A 15,972-nucleotide genomic window follows, 5' to 3' on the forward strand; every position below is an offset into this window, starting at 1 on the left:
GGTGTATCTGGACGTTCGCGTAAAAGACTACAACTACCATACAGCAAAGTGACAGACCCGAAGCATGCCATATCCAAAAGGACCGGTTCATTCAAAAGTTGATGAAAAAAATTGTTTCAGTTGGAAAAGCTAGTGTAAAATTTGTGAAGTTCTCACGTTGTGTTGGAATAAACAGTTTAGGGCCAATGGACTGCTAGAGTAGATTATAGGGGCTCTGCAGAAATGAGAAGGATATTTTTTTAACAAATGACTGGTCTGTCAGATATCATAATTATTATGTTTAACACAACATGTTCAATACATCTAACTTTTTTCCCTTTATTTACTGTTTTAATTTTCATTCTGATAGACTGGTCGGTGTTTAATTAATACATTTGACAGTCCTTGACAGCAAGTAATCAAAACCAAAATTGCATATTGATTTGAATTTTTTTTTATTGAAATATTGTGTTCATGTCATCTATTCTCTGTAAAAATGCATTGAAAAAGCACCATGCAAATAGATTTGAATTGACTTTAAAATCTTTTTTCTAATAGTAGGCCTGTAACATGAAAAAAAAAAAACATACTGTCAATTGTACATTGACAGTATATGACATGATATAGCCTAGATCTTTTCCAGGTAGTATTTTAATAGGCTAGTTTTTTTGTTTGTTTTTAGCTTCAGTTCATTAACATGACAAAAAATAAGATATTTTATTCGGGAAACAACATATCTTTATAATATTCTTATTATTTTCTCACATGGTACAAATGGGTCTTATATGGCTATATGAAAATTAAGATATATGTAGCATCATATTTGGTAGCCTAGTCCTTCAAAAGGTTTGAAAAAGATTGCCACAGGTTTTAGTTGCCACATTGAATAGAAGAAAATAGGTTATGTATGGTTCAGGGTTTCATATGTATGATCTAAATACAACGTGCATTGTGAAAAAAGAAGAAAGAAAGGGCCATTTTATGCTTGAAAACAGTGCTCTCTTTTTAAAAAATAAGAAAAAGATTTTCAAGTAGGCTAATGTTTTAGGTCTAGGCCTACTTTCTAAATAGTTGGGAAAAGAATGTCTACAACCAGTTCGTTTGTCTGAGCTATGATTTATAAAGTCCAAAGCAATATTCAATTCAAATGAGTGCTTATTTTAATAGTGTAAGTTGCTTCAAAAGCACAGGCCTAGACATAATAAATATTTTATGTCTATGACCTACAATGGTTGTCTGTATATGATTCAAGCATGTAAATTGTGGTATAGCCTGTATTCCTGTAGCAACTTAGCAAATTTATTAAAAAAAAAATAATAATAACGTTTGAGCTGTAGGATTGAAAATAATCCAAGAAATTTGAAATTAACATTTGCTTTGCAAGACATTTGCTTTACTGTTCTACCACAAGGACCATTTGGAGTTCCTTAAGGCGCAGAGGGGCTGATAAGGCCTGTATAGGGAAAGATGTGTGCACTTTGGGAGTCTATGAATTGTCACACTTTTAGTACAATGGGGGAAGTTGTATTTATCTGTTTGGTCAGCTTGTCTCACATTTGGGTTTTAAGTCACATGGTCAGGCATAAGGGAAGATTGTAACTGTTGCTCTTGTCTCTTTTTATGCTCTTTTTTATGCTCTGGCTCTATTCCTCTCTCTCTCTCTCTCTCTCTCTCTCTCTCTCTCTCTCTCTCTCTCTCTCTCTCTCTCTCTCTCTCTTTATCTATCTCTCAGGTATTTTATCATCTCATACATCTATTTTGTAACTTTGAGTGTAACCATAACCATATTTTGTCATTAAACCTTTTCGATTATGTGCTAACATTTGATTTGGTATTGACTTTGAAGTGCTACCTATTGCAATACAATATTGTCACTCTATATAGCAACGCTCTCCCACATATTAAGCTATTGTAAGTGCGTATTTCCGTCGTTGGTATAAATAGCAGTGGGTGGTAATAGACAAGAAATTTAGGCCTACAGTTAATATTGATGGTGGGCGAATGTGTACGTTGGCCTACAAACTGAAGTCATGACTGAAAAGCTGACAAGATGGATACAAATGGATATATTGTAGCCTATATGTTTTTAATAATTTGTTTTCTTAGTGGTTGTGAATTGTATGTATTTGTAAGAATTATCTAGGCTACACACTGGTATGTATATATATATATATATATATATATATATATATATATATATATATATATATATATATATATATATATATACACACACACACACACACACACACACACAAAATAACTATATAGGCTACATAATGGACGCTAGATCGCGCCAAAAGCAAAGTGTGTTTGGTTGTAAAAGTTAAGTCTTGAGTTTTGTGTCAGCTGTTTGTGGAACAACAGCGCTGCGGGCTCAACAATTCGGTTTGTTTGCTGATGCTGGAGCGGCAAAAGCTGAACTCAATCCAAAATGTCCATAGCAGCAGCCAGACCAGCGCTCTTCCTCTCAACGCGTCTGCAGCAGCCATGGACCGGACTAAAGTGCACGGTATGCAACGGCCTCCGCTTAAATTGTCATCACTCAACAAATGTCAAGCAAGTGTAGTTTATCGTCTGTAAAATATAGAAACAGATATTCGCAAAGTCAGGTCGGGGAAAGGTGTGGTCTCCTTTCATTCTCTGACAAGGACATGTCTGCTTACAGGTTTCATTGATGTATTTATTGCAATATTTTAGACTTTTACAGAAAATGTTGAAAAAAAATGACAAAAAAGTTTGCAATTATTTATTTTATGACGGACCAGCTAAAATTAACAATGTTTTGTCTCTGGATGCATTTTTCTTTTTTCTGTTATCAAATAATGTAAGCTGAAAAGCCCTGCAGTGTGCTGCCAGGGAAGTCAAGCCTACTGTAAGTTTTGGACTGAAGTCTTAAATTATGGTAATACGCATTATATAGCCTAATTAACGAAAGCTAATTGCAGCATGACTAATCTTTTCTTGCAACCTGTCACCTCACTGACTCTTCCTCCCTATTCATCTGAAATTATCTTAATTTAAGGGCTGTAATATACTTTGTGTACCTTGTAGAGAGGTAATATATTTATTGTAGTTAAAAAAAAAATCTTTTTCAAGCACTTATGCAGCTCCACTGTTCCTCCAATGTTCTCTTGTGCTTGTAAGCTGATTTGTGTAAGCATAACTAAAGCAGAATGGATTTGACTCTCTCCTCTGACTAACCACTCCTGTTTACTCCCTCTGATTCATCAACTCACCGTGACCAGTCTTTTGTGAGTACTGGTTCTGCAAACTATGTGCTTACAGGATGTGTGGTAGATTTGTGATGTCTGGGCTTGACATTTAGATCATCAACAGGTACAATAAACATCCAGGTCACTGACAGGTATTTGATTACAGTTTTGCTAGAATATAAAATGCCAGCGTTTTTGTGCATGAATCTCAATATGGCAATTTAATAGTTTTAACAGCTGAATATATAAATTAATTACAATCACATATTGAGTGTACTGTATGTAATGGTAATTTGGCCCTAAACATTAGTTGTAGCAAAAATATGAAATCATCTTTATTATAAGGAAAAACCATATGGTTTATTAAAAAAATTATGTTTTATCTAGAACTACCGTTAAAGCTTGGGATTGGTACGATTTCTTTTATGTTTTTGAAAGAAGTCTCTCATGCTCAACAAGGCTGCATTTATAAAAAATACAGTAAAAACAATATTGTAAAATATTATGAGTTTAAAATAGCCGTTTTCTTTTTTAATATATTTTAAACGTAATTCATTCCTGTGATGTTAAAGCTGAATTTTCAGCATCATTACTTCAGTCTTTCAGTGTCACATGAATCTTCAAAAATCCTTCTAATATGATGATTTGCTGCTCAAGAAACATTTCTTATTATTATCAATGTTGGAAATAGTTGAGCTGCTTAATATTTTTGTGGAAACCGTGATAAAAAAATCCTGGATCCTTTGATGAATAGAAAGTTCAAAAGAACAGAATTTATTTACAACCCCAAATCAGAAAAAGTTGGGACATTTTGTAAAATGCATTAAAATCAAGAATCTGTGATTTGTTAATTCTATTTAAACTTTTTTTAACTGACAAAAGTACAAAGAAAAGTTTTCCACTGACCATCATAATTGTATTTTGTAAATATGAACAAAATTTGATTTTGATGGCTGCAACACACCCCAAAAAAGTTGGGACAGAGACATGTTTACCACTGTGTCACTTCACCTTTCCTTTTAATTACACTTTTTAATAATTTGGGAGTTGAGGATACTAATTGTTGGAGTTTTGCTAGTGGAATATTTGCCCAATCTTGTCTGATACAAGACAGCCGCTCAACAGTCTGTGGTCATCGTTGCCCGATTCTCCTTTTCATGATGAGTCATACATTTTCCAGAGACATATCTGGACTACAGTAAACAGGCAGGCGCATCCCTTCTATGGTGCAGAGTGTCTAGAAACCACTCAGTTTTAGCATGTGCAGAATGAGGCCTGGCATTGTCTTGCTTCCCAGGAAAGATGTCATCTTGATGGCAGTTTATGTCTCTGTACAATCTAAATATGTACAATACTATGTATAGTACTAAATATATGCCTCCATGTCAATGGTACCTTCACAATAATGTAAGTTACCCATACCGTTTGCAATGGTGCACCTCAATACCAGCACAGATGTTTGCTTTTGCACCTGTTGCTGGTGAAAGTCTGGTTGGTCCCTTTCGTCTTTGGGACTGAAAACTCGGTCTCCATTTTCTCCCAAAAACAAGCTGAAACATGGACTCATCTGACCACAGCACACATGTCCACTGTCTTCTGGACCATCTGAGATGAGCTCAGGCCCAGAGAACTTGCCGGCATCTCCACATAGAACTGATGTAAAGCTTTCTCCTTGCGTAACAGAGATTCAAGTGGCATTTCTTAATGCAGAGTCAGACTGTGTTCAGTGAAAATGGTTTTCCAAATTACTCCTGAGCACATGTGGCTGTATTTAACGGATTAGCATGATTGTATCTTGTGCAATGCCATCTGAGGGCTCAAAGGTCACGCACATTCAACAGAGGTCTACTGCCTTACCCAACACAGACGGAGATTTCTCTGGATTCCCTGAATCTTGTGACAATATTATGTATGGAAGATGATAAAAGACATAAATTCTTTGCAATCTTGCATTGAGAAATGTGATTTTTTAATTGTTTTACAATTCTCTCATGATATTTGGCACAAAGTGATGTGCCATGACCCATCTTTGCTTAAAAAGACTGAGAAGCACTTTTACACCCAAACATGATACCCTCAACTATTACCAATTCACCTGCTCATTGTGGACTGTTTCAAAAGAGTTGGATAATCTAATTTGGATAATCTTTTCACTTTTATTTTGTCTCTGTCCCAACTTTTTTGGGGTGTGTTGCAGCCATCAAAATCAAAATTTGTTCATATTTACAAAATACAATTATGTTGGTCAGTGAAAACATTGGAAAACTGTTCTTTGTACTTTTGTACGTTAAAGAAAGTTTAAATCGAATTAACAAATCACAGATTCTTGATTTTAATGCATTTTACAAAATGTCCCAACTTTTTCTGATTTGGGGTTGTAAAAATAGAAATTGTTTGTAACATTATAAATATCTTTACTGTCGCTTATTATCAATTTATTGCATCTTTGCTGAATTAAAGTATTTCTTTCAACAACAACAACAACAACAACAACAAATCTTATTGACCCCAAACCTTTGAATGGCAGTGTTTAGTAGTATTGTGTTAGTAGAATTGAAAGCTGATGAACAAATGACAAGTTGTGGTAATATTTCCTGTACCTGAGGTTTGGCTTCATATTGTAAGCTTGACCTTTGTCCTTGCTTCTACCCTTCTTTTGCCAATGGTCTGTTTTGCATCTTTACCCATCAGCCCCCACCTGCTAAATATGGAGGCAGACACACTGTGACTTTGATCCCTGGTGATGGTATCGGACCAGAACTGTTGAACCACGTCAGAGAGCTTTTCAGGTTTGAATAGAAAGCTCTCTATAAACAGACTTTACCGGCGAACACTAAAGAAACCCTCTTATGTTTTTAGCATTCAACAATATTCCCAGATTCTGCTGTGTGCCTGTGGACTTTGAGGTTGTCAATGTGAATTCGGCTGCTTCCTCTGAGGATGACATCAATAATGCTGTTACTGCAATTAAACGTAATGGAGTAGCACTTAAGGGTGAGCATGAGAATATGGTTCATTAACTTCAGAAATGTTTGCTATATATAAGGGATATAAATCTATTAGTAACACATCAGATATCGGCCAATTCTTGATATTTAATTGTTCATGCTAATTTCCTCTATTTTTACATTTTGTCACACACACTTAAAGTACATATTTAAAAACTCTATTTTAATTACTAATGAAAATTGATGTACACTTTTAAATATTTGGCAAATCTGAAAATCACTATAAATTATAAATCATGCCAAAATTCACATGGCATTTAAAATAATTTATTATATTTTAATTTTAGACAAAATGGTAAAGAGTTTTAAAATCGGCCACTTAACTGTTATTGGCCTTAAGGCGAGACACCCCAGGTGAATAGGGTAAAAAATAACTAACAAATATCACCGTACGTGACCGGTTGATTGATTACATTAATAATTGCAAAAAAAAATTGTATTACAAGTTTTCCAAAATGTTATGTTTAAATATGCAAATTAGGTGCTATCTAATTAAATATGCATTGATTTGCATACATTTCTAGAACAAAAATCTGAAAGTCATTTTCAAAATTCTTGTTTAATTTATTTTATATATTAGAGTCAAAGGATTTTACAGAGGGGATTTTGGAGATCTCTATTTATCGCTCCACAAATCAGAAAATACTGTTCAACAGCCAAAAATAAATAAATATTCACCATTTTTCTTTTAGGAATAAAATGTTGTGTAAAATCAGGAAAATTATATATGAACAAACTCCTCTGTAAAAACCTTCAGAATATTGATAAGAATAAAACGGTAAAGTTTGGGGAATGTAAGTGATTCTGAAGCGGAGACTTCTGGCTCAATGTAGCAGAGAAAACTCATTTTGAGAAAACGGCCTTATAGTAGGGAGGTTAAGTGTCTTTTGACTTCAAGTCATGATGCAAAGGTCCCCTTTGGTATGGAAGTACCTTAGGGCCATAGAAATAAATTTATCCTAAGACACAAGTGAGATCACATTTTGTATCTTATATACGCACATTTTTTAAAAATGGCCGCCGACCATACTTGAGAGGCCCATATCTTTGCTTCTGTTATAGCTATAATGACAAAGTTGGTATAAACGGGTACATTTTTGTGGTCAAGGAGTCCAATAAAATAGGTTCCAAGACTAAAAAACAATAATGTTGTCCTTAACATGACAACTGGAGGTGAAGTATGCAATTTTTTATTAAAAAACGCATGCCAAACACACAGTCCATTCACAACTTAATAATTTCTTCGTTTAGGTCTGCTTCGCATTCGCCCTTTACAGCACTGGCTGAAGACGCGGGTCCTGCGTCGAGCATGGGCATCCGGTCCTTTATGTCTCAAGGTAACTCAGAACTGTGTCACAGCTCTGGAGCCCTGGAAGGCGGTCGACTGGTATCAGACAGGTGTAAACCTGGGAGTAATCTCTAAACTGATAGTGGTTTCGAGAGACGCCTCCAATTCGGGCTGGGGCGCCCTCTATGAGGGCAGACCGACTTTTGGCCTGTGGTCAAGCCAAGAAAAGAGCTTGCACATAAACTGTCTGGAGATGAAGGCGGTCGAGAATGCCTTGCGGTTCTTCCTTCCCCTTCTAATGGGCCACCATGTCCTTGTCCGCACGGACAACATGTCGGTGGTTTCCTACATAAATCGCCAGGGCAGTCTGAGATCACGGAACCTTCATGCACTGGCAGAACGCATACTTGTATGGGTTCAGCGCAACCTACTCTCGCTGAGAGTGCCGCATGTGCCAGGCCATCTTAATGTGCGTCCAGACAGGCTGTCCAGGGACAACGTTCCCCCAGGGGAATGGTCCCTCACCCTCAGACAGTTCAGCTGTTGTGGGACACCTTTGGCACAGCAGAAGTCGACCTCTTTGCGTCTCAAGACAACGCTCAGTTTCCAATATGCTTCACAAAGAACAAGGACGCGCTGGTCCATCACTGGCCCAGCCGCCCTCTCTATGCTTTCCCTCCGATCATGCTGTTACCACAGGTAATCAAGTGTATAAGGGAGAACGGTTCCTGTGTACTTCTAGTAGCTCCGTTCTGGCCGAACCAAGTTTGGTTTCCGGAGCTGATGCAGCTTCAGAGCTTGCCTCCGTGGCCTGTCCCGTTGAGGAGAGATCTCCTCTCATAGGCCGGGGGGACGATTTGGCACCCACGACCCAAGCTTTGGGCTCTGCATGTGTGGGCCATCAACGGGTACCCGTCAGTCTCCCCGACGGAGTGCTAAACACGATTACACAAGCTAGAGCTCCCTCTACTAGACGGCTTTGTGCTTCCAAGTAGTCAGTGTTCTCAGGTTGGTGCTCAGCTCGCAACCTGGATCCACAAGATTGTGGGGTGTCGGAGGTTCTCTCCTTCCTACAGGAGCTCTTGGATAAGGGTAGATCTATGCGCAAGGTATATGTGGCGGCTATTGCTACGTTTGTCAAACATTCACATGGCCAGTCACTGGGTAGGAACGACCTTGTAGTCCGCTTCCTCAGGGGAGCTAGAAGGATGAACCCTCCTCGCCCCCCCTCGGACCTTTCCTTGGTCCTGGAGGCCATGAAGGGTGCCCCTTTCAAACCTCTACAGTCTGTGGACCTTAAGTATCTCTCATTGAAAACAGCCTTTCTGGTGGCTATCGCCTCAGTCAAGCTGGTGGGTGACTTACACGCAATTTCTGTTAACGCGTCGTGCCTTGAGTTTGGGCCTAATGACTCCAAGGTCATCCTCAAACCAAGACATGATTATTTCCCCAAAGTACTTGCCGCTCCTTTCAGAGCACAAGTCTCTGTGGATCTGATAGCGAGTATGACATTCTCTCGTCACAGGCGATTTTTGAGATTCGCCTTCGAGGGCCAGGCATATCAATACATAGTCCTACCGTTCGGCCTGTCCCTGGCATCCTGTATATTATGATGTGCATGGACGCTGGTCTCGCACCCCTGAAACTTCAGGGCATACAAGCTTTGAACTATTTGGATGATTGGCTGATTCTAGCTCGATCTCATTCAGAGCTCATAGAACACAGGACCATATTACTCGAACACCTCGAGAATCTTGGTCTCACAGTCAATTGGGCGAAGAGCTCGCTGTCCCCCAGCCAGGAAATATCCTTTCTGGGCACAGAGCTTAACTCAATGACAATGACAGCGAGACTATCGCCAGAGCGCATACTGAACATTGCGGCACTATAGTCCCGTTCAAGAGATTTCAGAAAATGCTGGGCCTCATGGCCTCATCATCATCAGTACTCCAGCTGGGTCTGCTTCGCATGCTCCCACTGCAGTTGTGGCTGAAAGCACGAGTGCCGTCTCGAGCTTGGGCCTCCGATCTGTTTTGCCTCAGGGTCAATCAGAAATGCATCGCAGCTCTGAAACCTTGGAAGGCGACCGACTGGTACTGGTACCACCGCCTCTTCAATCTGATATTCTCTCTTCGGATCTGACAGCGAGTCTGACGTGAATCTCCTTTGCCTGGTTAGGGCCCTTAGAATTTACATGGAACGTTCGGCTGCTTTCAGACGGTCAGGACAGCTATTTGTTTTGTTTGGTGGCTGCTCTAAAGGTCTAGCTGCCCATTTTTATATCCCCATATCATTTGAACTCGGGGCGCTCGCCCTTTGTCAGTGTTGTGGTAGATTTAGCACGCACAGCGTTTTAAATTGGATTCCCGTAGCGTAAGCTAGCTTACGCAACATGAGAGTACTCTCGTAAGAGAACGTCACGGTTACTAACGTAACCTCGGTTCTCTCTAGAAGAGGGAATGAGTGTTGCGTAACCCTGCCGTGCTTGTGCTACCATCTGGTTTAGCTTCAGTCGATGAAAACCAAGGAGCATCTTATCGAGCTCTGGCTTATATAGGCATAAGCCACGCCCATTCGCCCACACACCCACTCATTGGTGCTTACGTCACGTGCAGTGCCTCGATAGGTTGCAGCAGTTGCCGCATAGCATCCAATAGGCGCGCGAGCTGCCTCGCCTAGGTCTGCTAGCTGCAGCAAGTGTGTTTTAAATTAATAAAAATTATAAGGATAATTTTTGGCTTCAGTATTCTCGAGAAAAGAGGGTTTCCCTCTAAGGTTTTTTCCCCATAGTCAACTAGCTAGCTATTTATTAGTTATCTAACATTAAAAACATTTTTCTATTTAATGAGAAAGTCATACGAACCTCAAAGTGTTAACCTGTCACCACTGACCTTCAACAGCTTTCACAGCTCCTGATGCAGATGGGATGTGTTGTTGCAGGAACTGATATGCTATAGGCTACTCCTGACTGGTCGAAATCTCATGCTACTTAGGACAAATGTAATGTACAGAAGTAGCTGCACTGCTTAAATACAAAATTAAAGTTTTTAAACGAAAATATAAGTAAAGACACTCTGATGACAATTTTTATGTGAAATGTGCATATTTACCCCCAATTGTCATGGTATGGGGAAAATTATTATTTTTTTAAACTTGAAACCAATTTTATTGAATTCCTTGACCCCAAAAATGTACACTTTGACAACAAATTTGTCATTATAGCGATAACAGAAGCAAAGATATGGGCTCTAGAGTATTTTAGCGCATTGGCGGCCTTTTTTGAAAAAACATGTTTATTTCTGATACAAAGTGTAATCTCACTTGTGTCTCAGGATAAATTGATTTGTATGACCCTAAGGTACTTCCATACCAAAGGAGACCTTTGCATCATGACTTGAAGTCAAAGGCCTATTTTTGGGCTTAACCTCCCTACTATTAGGAAATATATACTGTAATTGAAATCTACAGATGCAAATAGATAAAGCGCTCTAAAAGATACAGTTAAAAGTGTATTTTGGATGTTTTCTGACCACTAGTCTGAGCAAAAACCTTGGTTAAAAGCCGAAAAGCCCAAAATCTCAAAATTGACAGATGCATGAAAAAACACTGTTTTTGCCTGTAGTGTCTCCACTTAACAAAAATAATGGAGTTTATTATCATAATTAAATAGTGCTCGCATTCCTACTGTATTACAGGTAATACTCTTTTACAGGTAACATAGAGACCAATCACAACCTTCCTCCATCTCATAAATCCAGGAACAATTTGCTTCGGTAAGATTTTTGAATATATATTTTTTTTACTTGATTATCTATGATAAGTCCAGAGGGGGAGTTTATATAAAATGTTTGAACTCTCCCACAGTACATCTTTGGACCTGTATGCTAACGTGATGCTCTGTCAGTCTCTTCCCGGAGTCTCGAGCTACCACAAAGACATTGATGTCATCATCATTAGGGAGAACACTGAAGGAGAGAACAGCAGCTTGTAGCATGAGGTCTGTGTGTTTGTGTCTCTTACAGTTTGAGGACACCAGGTACTGAACACACATTCCTCAAGTTTAAATCTTCTTTCTTTCAGAATGTTCCCGGGGTGGTGGAGGGTCTAAAGATCATAACACGTGTGAATTCATTGCGGGTTGCTGAGTATGCCTTTAACTTGACCAGGGAGAAAGGTCGCCGCAAGGTCACAGCAGTACACATAGCTAATATCATGTGAGAGTCTGTCCTTACTTACAAATGACTCAACCCTGCTTTATTTTCAGCCAATGAATCAGGCAAAATACAGCTTCAGAACATATCTGCATATTCGTTATTGTTCAAAAGTTTGGGATCAGTCAGATTTTTTTTATTTATTATTTTTTTATTATTTATTATTATCTATTTTCATATATATATATATATATATATATATATATATATATATATATAATACTTTTTCAGCAGGCATTCAACTGATCAAAAGTGACAGGAACGTTTTTATAATGTATTTATTTTTTAAATACAAAATATTTCTATCTCAAATATGTCTATCTGCTGTTCTCTTGAACTTTCTATTCATCAAAGAATCCTGAAAAAATTATGTTTTCCACAAAAATAGCAAGCAGCACAACTGTTTTCAACACAGATAATAAGAAATGTTTCTTGAGCTGCAAATCAGCATATTAGGATGATTTCTGAAGGATCAATAAATGACATTTTAGAATATATTGAAATCAAATTTCATAATATTTATATTTTGCTTTATTTTTGATCAAATAAATTGAGCTTTGGTGAGCATAAGAGGCTTCTTTCAAAGACATTTTACCAAGCCCAAACTTTTGAATGGTAGAATCTTGTTCAAATATTGGTTTTATATGGTACAAGTTTGAATGAGTTTGGGATTGTTTTTCTTTTGCTTTATAGGAAGCTTGGTGATGGCCTTTTCCTGCAGTGCTGTAAAGAGGTGGCAGCTGGATATTCTGACATCACGTTTGATGACATGATTGTGGATAAAACCACCATGCAGGTATTTAAATGGGGAACTACATAAGTGGATGATATTTTATTGCACAAGAAAAGGTGAGCACAAGAAAAATCTTGTGACCCCAAACCTTTGAACAGTAGAGTATATATAGAAAGGCTTAAAAAAAACTAGACCCATAAAAAGCTACCCATAATTACTCTATAGGACATTATAAGTATGTTTATATATCATATTTCATTTTTGTATAGCTGGTCTCTAAGCCCCAGCAGTTTGATGTGATTGTGATGCCAAATCTCTATGGAAATGTGGTGAGCAATGTGTGTGCTGGACTTGTTGGAGGTCCAGGTCTGTTACCAGGAGTCAACTACGGCTGGAAATATGCTGTTTTTGAGAGTGTAAGAATGAACAGAGCAGGTACTGAATATGTCAGCTGTCGGAGTGACTAGAGGATATATGTGGTATTCGTTGTGTTTATACAGGCCACAAGGAACACTGGGAAAAGCATTGCTAACAAGAATATTGCAAACCCCACGGCCACACTGCTGGCTGGCTGCGTGATGCTGGACCAGTGCGTGTGTATTTATTATTAATTTAATTGTTTTCATTGGACGTTTTACCGATATTCCAGTTATTAGATCATCATTTCCTTCATGCATTATGACATACACCAAAATTATACATACAAATCAAGAAAATTTTGCTGCAGGATTAGATCTGTGCATTATGTTCATGTCTGGCTGTCTTTTCCCTTTTCTAGGCTTCACGCATATGCCAGGATGATTCGAAAGGCAGTTTTGAAAACTTTGTCTGAAACTCAGGTATGATACATGCTAAATCTCATTATGTCAAACAGCTGTATGAATGCATGTCATTCAACTTTGCCTGTGATAAGCCAAATCAGTTAATGTTACTCTTGTTTACTCAAACACGTCTGCCATATTACATCTCTATATCTCTTCTGTACTCATACAGCTTGTATGGTCATTTGTTTCCTTGCAGTTGCAGACTGCTGATTTGGGAGTCTGAAGTGGTCCACTCTATTATGCAGGAGATCCAGAGAGGACCACGCACATCAGAACAGATCTGAACTTCATTTTAGCAGGTTCTAGAGACAACACAAACAATCCAAACACATGCCTATTGCTTCTGTGAAACACAGGTGAAATACAGAATCTGTATGTTAAACAGTATAAATGTTATTTATCTGTTATGATCAGGTTAGGTTAAAGTCTTTATCTGAACTGGCATGGACAGGTTCTGTATGAATTTTTCTGAATTTATGGATATTTATTGCCTGTTGTTAACTGATGATGCACCAAACACTTTCATTAATACAATTCATACATTGTACATCAAACTTTTATTCATGCCTCGAAAGACATTTCATGAAGTTCAGTGAAGTAAAAAAGATAAGATGACTTGGTGTGATGGACAAACTTTTTCCAGTAGGTGGCACTGAAACGCTTTACTTAAGCTTCATTAAATCGGGATGCTTTTTGACATTAATTCATGAAAATCCTAAAACGTTTTGACTTTGTTTTTAGTGCAGAAAATGGAAAAGTATATTACTTGCAATGTTTACTTTCAGTGCAAGTGTGCAGTAGTAAGTGACAAATAAATGAACTGATATAATTGAACATGACATTTAGGCCTAAGTGTTTTCAACTATGCTGGTCATTCATTAGATATTTTGCATCATGAATCCTGTAGGAATGTTGAGTGTATTTGGAAACAAAGTAAATCTATCATCAGTAAAATGTGAATTTAAAAGTCAAGAGCTTAAGATACTTCCCCAAAACACATGCCTATGAAATTTCTCTGTACGAGAGAGTTGGCAGTCATTGCTGTTTGATTATGATTAATACTAGCCATTCTTTTGAGGTTGATTTTTATGTATTTATTTGGTTCATCCAACTGTACAAGTATTTTCGATTTTTTATGAATGATGCAGAGAAAGGGAAATCCCTCAATTGCTGGCTGAATTAGTGAGGTGTGACAAGCGGCAACACTTGTTTTTGACCTGCAGGAGTTCAAATAATTGTATGGAGGAGAAACAAAAAGGTCAGATGAGAAAAAGATCCATCAAAGGGGAGAAAGTCTTCAAAGGAACTAATGTCACCCTGTGGTTATTAAATCAATGCAAGTGCACTCTCTTGATGAGGGAGCAATTGAGTGGAAAAAATAATTTTGCCATTGCCAGTGAGAGGGCGATGAAAAGGAAAGAGATGGAATTTCAAAAAAGGATGAGAAACTGAAGTTGAAATGAAGAACAAAGACCTTAGCAGGGTTATATTGATCACATTTTTCATCACACGTACATTCTCTCACATGATTTGAATTATTGGCAAAATAAATATATAAATATATACATTTGGCCATCTTTGCTCACAGCAGGAGGGAGAGGGTCATTTGTTGGCTGTTACGAGCGCTTTGCCACTGCCAGTAATATACTATGAAGTACTGAAGTGAACTAGAATGAGAAAAACAGCTTCAGCATCTCAGGTCCAGCAATGCAGAGAAAAACAGCTTGTGAATCAGACTGAAAAGGGCCAAAAGTAATTTTGCTGCCTGTAACTGTGCTTTCAAAAACAAGACACATTCCAACTGAAGAGGACTCCAAAACCAAGGGTGTAGTTTTGTTCTGAACATTGGAGTGTGAACAGTTTTAGCGGATTAGTTAAAAATGGTCTTTTGTGGTATCTATATCATCCATACGTGCAAAATTGGTTAATAACGTAATTGCAATAAAGTAATAGTTAACAATTACTTGTTTAAATAGGATATATGATGTTTTTACATTATTTAAGCATCTGGAACTTTATCAGTTTGACAGAATTTTCTATTTGAAAGTGTCATGGGAAGTCAAACTTTATTTAACAATCTTATATTAAAATTGTTTATATCCTACTTGACGGTTCATGCAGCCTTTATGACTTTGGCTATGTCATTTCTTGGAATATCTGAAGGCCAGTTTTTTCCTTATAGCAGTTATTATTAGACAAGAACACATTTCACACATGGAGAAAACTGATTGTTTGGCCAATAATTCAAGAAGCTCTTGATAGCTCTAACTTTTTCTTGCCCTTATGAAAATATACCATAGTTCTTGTAATTGTTTAACTGTAACGTGTTACAATAGGGCAAGCTGTAATTACAGGTAAGACCATTGATGGCTCCTTATTTGGCCAATGTTGATTTTTTTTTTATTATTGATCTGTTTGTTATGAAAAATAGCAGCCAGCACATTTAGAAACTAGCTAATACTTTCCCCTAACATTATCCACTACCGTTCCCCTAACGTTGTATTCTAACATTATCCTCTAGCTTTGTTCTAACATTATCCTAGCGTTCCCCTAAAGTTATATTCTAACATTTTCCTCTAGCTTTCCCCTAACGTTATCCTCTAGCATTCCCCTGATGTTATATTCTAACGTTTTCTCTAGCGTTCCCCTGACGTTATCCTCTAGCGTTCCCCTAATGTCATATTCTTACATTATCTTCTAGCTTTCCGCATTAT

General features: G+C 37.7%; 1 pseudogene across 1 annotated transcript; it reads left to right on the forward strand.

Annotated features, from left to right (window-relative positions):
* Positions 1-2,343: 2,343 nt before the first annotated feature.
* On the forward strand, positions 2,344-14,061 carry LOC143722609 (isocitrate dehydrogenase [NAD] subunit gamma, mitochondrial-like; annotated as a pseudogene). Its single transcript, XR_013196942.1, has 11 exons — positions 2,344-2,491; positions 5,886-5,983; positions 6,073-6,188; positions 11,203-11,263; positions 11,355-11,487; positions 11,571-11,704; positions 12,395-12,497; positions 12,704-12,850; positions 12,935-13,029; positions 13,213-13,273; positions 13,455-14,061. The product of XR_013196942.1 is annotated as an isocitrate dehydrogenase [NAD] subunit gamma, mitochondrial-like (transcript).
* The last annotated feature ends 1,911 nt before the right edge of the window (positions 14,062-15,972 follow it).

The sequence above is a fragment of the Siphateles boraxobius genome, unplaced genomic scaffold, assembly GCF_051911475.1.
Source record: "Siphateles boraxobius isolate OS27281-9 unplaced genomic scaffold, OSU_SipBor_1 68, whole genome shotgun sequence".
NCBI classification, from domain to species: domain Eukaryota; kingdom Metazoa; phylum Chordata; class Actinopteri; order Cypriniformes; family Leuciscidae; genus Siphateles; species Siphateles boraxobius.